The following is a 6,905-nucleotide window of genomic DNA, read 5'->3' as shown; positions in this document are numbered from 1 at the left end:
CACTTTACATAAATCACAAAGGAGAAAGAAAAGGATCAGACATATTTAACAAAAAGAAAACGAAAAATAGTCTTATGTTAAACACAAACGTAAGCCTATTGATGTTTAAATAGCAAGTGAAGGATAGAAATATATAACATGGATACATATAAATTTGTTTTATAAATGAGTTTTTGTTCTCTATGTTAATATGCAAGAAATTGGCTCATACCTATTATTCAACAACTTTCTATCCCACTACTTAAAGATCATGTACACATGTAAAACCATTATTACTGACTCCTAAATCAAGAGGCCTGTGAGATTGTGAGTGTGACACAACAGAAGCAATATTAAGATTATTACATTTTGGCCTTAATGCGCCCTCTGCACTAATAAAAGCTTTTGAAAACTTGCTAATTTCCATAGTTTCATCAGTTTCATCAACTGGAGTCCTGGGAGTGATGCGTGATCAAACTTCCATTAGAGGCAGTGTAATTTACTTTTATTTCCCTCATGATTTTACCGATCTTGTTGTTCTATTATTTCAGCTGTGTTGCCTCTGTTGCCACATCCAGCAGAGTTCTGCGTTAGCATGTCATCTCGATTGTTTTTTGTTTGTTGTGTTTTTAGTTTTGAATAGAGATATTGTTCTATGCCTCTTGGTGTTTTTTTTTTTTTTCATCTCACCTGCACAGATTATCGATTGCATCTCCTCTTTCAGTGTCATTTCATCATCTTCTCTCATTGTGTTTTATTTCATCCCTCTGCTTCTATACCAGTGTGAAAATGCATTTAAACTTAAACTTAATAGAGTGTGAAAATGTACTTTATAGCATTGTTATATGGGCCCACAACACCCTGAGGAATCCTTTGCTTGCTCAGCTATGCATTTGTAATGGTGCCAGGTTTTAGGCCGGTACACCGAAGATGACTTGCTAACCTGCAGCTGAGTGCATTTTTAGGCCGGCCAAAATATCCAGAGGCAGTCTGGTGATTTCAGAATAATGTAAAGACCTTCAGGTTCCCTTGGATAATGTCCTCCAATGGCCGATGAGACGATAGGTGGTAGGTTTGTGTATTTATTTATTTATTTATTTAGAGCATATCTTGAGAAAAAACACATTTGTCAAATTGTGTTGTCCATGCCCTTGACTCTGAAGATCCCTAAAGGGCTTTTCAACATGAACATGCAAATCCCAAGAAAACAAGACAAGAAGTCAAATAGGGTCAAGTCAAGTTAAGCTTTCTTCTGAGCTGTTTGGGAGTCTGAAAGATATCAAATTCAGAAGAAGAAGCTGAATAATCTGCTCTTATTTACTACATTTACAGCTATGTAAGACATTTCCTTATGGCACCTTTGTAAAAATACAATTTAAGACCCTTTAACAACAGTTTGTTGTACATACATCATATACTACATCATATACATACTACATCATATACATACTACATACATCATATACTACATCATATATACCAGTGATTCTCAACCTTTTTCATATCAAGGACCCCCATTTGATGAGATTTTGTCTCGCAGACCCAAATCTGAGAATATTTTTATTGTTAGATATGATTTTGTCCAGAATTCCATGACTATATGTATTGTGGGTAGAGATATAGCAAAATAGTCATTCTTCTACATTCTCTAATTCTTGTACATGAAATAACGGTGAAGTTTAACAATTCATCAATTTGCTGGAGACCCCCTGGAACCCCCTCAAGGACCCCTGGTGGTCCCCGGACCCCACGTTGAGAACCGCTGATATACACCATACACTGCAATGTATGATGAGACTGCAATGTCGAAATGAGCAATTATCTGTAAAGCTGCAACATGGTAAAACATTATTTCTTGCCAGTGCATTGATTTTCTTACCTTGTCATAATGAAAGGAGCCCAGAAGAGGGCAGTGTTTTTCTTGCCTTATGGTTTGCAAGAGGAGGAGGAGCAAACCTATAGCAGTCCCAGCAGTAGCACAGTAATGTCAGTTTATTTAAACATTTGGACACGTGACACGCTGCTGGGAACTTGGAACCTCCTGGATGAAGGTTTTCTGGCCACTTTGCAAAGACAGTCCTCCGATTCAAGTGCAACGGAGGAGAAAAACAGTCAACCCTTAGGAATTAAGCATTTCACACCGCAAAAGTACAATTATCTGTGATATAGTTGTCTTTTATTTTTCCTTTACAGACACAATCAAACTCTTTGTTGTGTGCTGCCCTCCTCTTCTTTCTCCCAGTTCCAGGGATGCAGCAGCTCCCTCTTTGATAAATGACTTCCCCGGCCACTGGTTATAACGGGTTGCTGAGGGCACCAGCTAGTTCAAGTCTTCCTCTGTGGTTATGTATCTTCTTCGTGCTGAAAATCTCAATTGAACAGTTCTTTGCAAACCCCCTCCCCCCCCCCCACCACCACCACCACACACGCTTGGGACTCAATTCGAACCTTGATTAAATCTCACCAAACTGACCAAACAATGCATGTCTTTCCTCAGCTTGTTTTATAAAGTTAGCATCTACGTGCTTCCTCATTTCAGACTCGACTGCCAGAGCTTGTTACATGCTAGTTACCTCTAGTATCTGTGGAAAACAAGGTTGACTGGAGCTGACACGCAATCACCGCTGGTCAAAACTGGATGGCAGAACTCTGACAATGTTTAGTTTCAGGTTCACACAACACTGCTGGTGTGACGCATTGTATAGGCACTCAGTCGTTCTCTTTATCTCTCTCTCGCTCTCTCTCTCTCCTTGTCAAACACACACACACACACACACATACACAATCAAACCTAAACACCATATATCTCTGAGAATGCATCCTGAATCAAAAGAGCTGTCAGAGAGCGCTGGCAGAATTTTGACATTTTCTGTTGTTATCTGTCTCTCCCTAACTCTCTCTCTCTCTCTCACTCACTCACACACACACACACACACACACACACACACAATCTCAAACACTGCATATATTTGAAAATGCATCTTGAATTGAACGGCGCCTCACAGCGAGCTCTGGCAGAACTCTGACAACTTTTTGTTGCCGGTTCATACAACATCCCCTGTGCAACACAGTGGTAGTGAATGATTCTCTCTCTCTCTCTTCCTCTCTCTTGCTCTCTCGCTCTGTCCCTCCCTTTCGCTGTCTGCGGCTATCTCACACACAAACTCAAACGCTGCATATCTTTAAGAATGAATCCTAAATTGAAAGACCCCTCACAGAGAACTCTACCAGACCTCACAACTTTTTGTTACAGGTTCATGCAATATACCTTATGCAACACAATATGTAGTGACTAGTCCTTTTTCTCTCTCTCTCTCTCTCTCTCTCTCACTCTCTCCCTTTCACTATCTCACACACAAACTCAAACGCTGCATATCTTTAAGACTGTCTCCTCAAGTGAAAGACCCCTCACTGAGAACTCTAGCAGAAACTTTTTGTCTTGAACATGTGCACGCGCGTTTTTTGCTCTCTCTCTTTCCCTTGTCTCTTTCTCACGCACATTCAAAAAAAAACTGAAATGCTGCATAGCTTAAGAGAATGCATCCTGAATTGAAAGACAGATGCAACATCTGCTCTGCCAAGAAATGTGTGGAGACAGATTCTCTCTCTCTCTCTCTCTCTCTCTCTCTCTCACACACACACACAACCCCGAAATTGAAAAGCCCCTCATAGTGAGTGCTTGTCTCAATTTAATGCCGACATTAGCATGCGCTTCTTGTGCATCTCGAGGAGAGGAAATTGTCACCAAGAGATATTATGTGTTAAGAATATCCTAACAACAGGAGTTTGTATTCATTGCAATGTTTTGTTTGTTTTTTCACGTGTCATCGTATGTGTGTGTGTGTGTGTGTGTGTGTGTGTGTGTGAGGGGAGTGTCAAATGTTTGAAAGATGAATGCAGCACAACAGACAAAGTGTTTGACATTGAACTCCTACCCGCTCACTCATTGTAAGCCGCTCTGAATGAATGCATCAGCTCACTGGCTAAAATGTAATGTAAAAAAATCTATCTCACAACCTCAAAGGACAGAAATGCCTATTCATGATGGGGTTTACTTACCTGGTACATGCATTAGACTAGTACTAGACTAGTAGTAGACCCTAATAAACTTCTTAACGGACTACACCAACTTTTTGGGAGTTTTGCCCATTGGTCACCAAACCAATATTGGCACCAAAAAATCATCTCTGTGTCTCTGGTAGATAGCTCTGTCCTGTGGGCATGCTAACGCATTAGCATACAGTATGTTAAGTATCCGGCAGTGAATAGCATTAAAGTGAGAGAATGAGAACTCATATTAACTCTAAGGCTCTCTAACTCTAACGGGCCAGGGCTGTTTAGGGGATTGGTAAAATAGACAAAAAAGAATGCATTTTTTGGAACTACCTTCAATGGCAGAAGATCTCTCTTCCTGTGAGACTTGGAGTGTGACTTGGTTTGTTTACTCAGGAAGTGAGCGAAGGTAGCCAGACAGCTAAAGATTTGTAATTTTGTAATGAACTTCACTACTGATGAAGTTTGAGATTTGTTTTTTTAGAAGTCATGAATCTACAGGCAATAGAATAAAAAGCAATAGCAACTTTGGATTAGCCTACTTAACATACTGTATGCATGTGCACCAGACAAAGCGATATACCGGAGACAAAGAGATGATTTTGGTGCCAATCCCCCCCCCCCCCCAAACTCCCAAAAACATTGCGGTAGTTCTTTAAGGTCATGTGTTTTCTTACTAATCTGGCAATTTAAGAACACAACAAGATGATACCTACTCTCTACCAGCTAACTCTGGCGAAACGTGGTCCCTGTACGAAAGGTGGGGTTGAGATTTCTCATTTGTGGTGAAAACTGGATGATAGATATGCTCCAGTTCAATGCTACGTGCTTTACATGTTTAAATTTAATAGAAAATCACCTGTTTCTCACTATTGAGAGAAGAGGAGAAAATTTAAATACCCCTGGGAGAGGGAAACACTGCTGGCTTCGCTATCAGCTTGTCATAGCCTGAGGGAGAGTAACAGTGTCAGATATTCACTTATTCACCAATCAATTAACTGTTTATGTTTTGTATAGCAACTGGATTATTACGGTATGCCAAAATTAGTAGCCTAATCTTTTCTCTATTATTTTGATATAATTGTCATATACTGCAATTTATTGTAAACGGCTTTGGCAATATTGTTATTTTTTTTAACAGTAATGCCAATAAATCAGGTTTCAACTGAATTGTACTGAGAGAAAGAGACAGGAAGTAAGAGAAAGTGAAAGAGACAGACAGGTCACGACTTAAGGGCAACCCAATATAATTATACACCCCTCTGTCTCTATTGCAGATGTTTGAAGCTTGAACAGTGATCCGTGAAGGTGCAGCGTCACGCATCAGCTCTGACCGATAAAGGTGAGGCGTGTGTGGTGTGTTGGTGTGTGTGTGTGTGTGTCTGTGTGAGTGCTTAATGTTGTCGGCTATATCCTTGAATGGTAAGGAATCAGTGTGATGGAGACACATTTGTTGAAATGCAGTTTTTTGTAAATGCATTACAGTAATTGATTGATGGATAGACACAGACAGACAGATAGATAGATAGATAGACAGATAGATAGATAGATAGATAGATAGATAGATAGATAGATAGATAGACAGATAGATAGACAGATAGATAGATAGATAGATAGATAGTTTTTGTCTTGCTCACCAATGTGGCCAGTAGATTTAATAATTACCAGCCACTCATAAATGTATCTTTTTTTTTTCTTAAAATATTATCAAAGGATTGCAGATAATATAATTGCATGTATTCCATCATCCTTACTAGTAATGATAACACTTATTAGGGTATGACAATGCATTTTATTTGTGTTAATGTATTACTTAATATATCAATCCTATTAACAATTTTATACTCCGTAAGTGCATGATTAATAGTCTGAATATTCAACAAGACAGGGAAAGCAAGGGTGGAACTGAGAACACTTTTGGGAAGGAGAAAAGAATATAAATTAACACAGATTTTGTGTATTCATCTCCATATATAAGGCACTGTACATTACTTTCTTGATTCTTGGTGTTGTTATACTGTATGTTTAAAACACAAACACAAACTCGAACCCGCGACCTTGGCGTTATTAGCACCACGCTCTAACCAGCTGAGCTAACCGGACTGCTGCTTGTGTGTTTTCTAGGAAACTCTATTCCAGCGCCAAATTGAGAAAACATAATCTGCCAGATAAAAGTATAGCCTTAGAGGTGCAGCCACTTTGTGTCCTCCATCCAGCTGTGTTGCTTGCCAGGGGAATTAGCTCAAATGGTAGAGCGCTCGCTTTGCATGCGAGAGGCAGCGGGATCGATGCCCGCATTCTCCAAAGCCAGTGTTTCCTTTGAATCCAAAAGCAATTTGACAGGTTGCCATTGGAACTCTAACTCCCGCAATTGTTCTGTTCAAATTGTGGAGGTGCTACTACTTAGGATGCTCCTTAATTTGGCAGCAAATACGCTGAAACAGAGCCTTGTGAGAAGCAACTCACAATTGCATTACAATGTGTCACTTGACACAAAAAATCAGTGGATTTCATTTGAGCACTTGGAAGCAATGCATGCAATTTGACTCCTATTTCCACGGGAATGCTGAAGACTTTCAAGACCCACTGTAAGCCAACTACTGCTGCTCACCTGGATAACAGCTTCCAAAGGTGCAGGTCAACCACGAAGGGAGTCGAACCCTCAATCTTCTGATCCGAAGTCAGACGCCTTATCCTTTAGGCCACGTGGTCTTCTTAAGCGAACATTTTATTTTCCACTGGGCCACATTAAATTGCATTGCTCACAAGGCAGAGTCATGAAAAACTTTCGGCAGCAGGGCAGACGTGTTTGATCCAACGGTGCAGTTGCTAATTTTGGCCCTGCAGAAAAGGGTCTTTGATGAGACTGGACT

General features: G+C 40.0%; 1 protein-coding gene and 2 non-coding genes across 3 annotated transcripts in view; 2 read left to right on the top strand and 1 right to left on the bottom strand.

The window, feature by feature from the left end:
- eed (embryonic ectoderm development) overlaps window positions 1-6,905 on the top strand; it is a 296,858-nt gene that overhangs the window by 36,958 nt on the left and 252,995 nt on the right. The window lies entirely within an intron of this gene.
- trnaa-ugc (transfer RNA alanine (anticodon UGC)) lies at window positions 6,264-6,336 on the top strand. The gene has a single exon. It is a non-coding gene; the product is annotated as a tRNA-Ala (tRNA).
- Window positions 6,672-6,744, bottom strand: trnar-ucg (transfer RNA arginine (anticodon UCG)). Its single transcript has one exon. It is a non-coding gene; the product is annotated as a tRNA-Arg (tRNA).

The sequence above is a fragment of the Centroberyx gerrardi genome, chromosome 21, assembly GCF_048128805.1.
Source record: "Centroberyx gerrardi isolate f3 chromosome 21, fCenGer3.hap1.cur.20231027, whole genome shotgun sequence".
Lineage (NCBI taxonomy): Eukaryota > Metazoa > Chordata > Actinopteri > Beryciformes > Berycidae > Centroberyx > Centroberyx gerrardi.
Note: the sequence above shows the minus strand (reverse complement) of the source record. Positions and strands in the feature narration are given on the sequence as shown.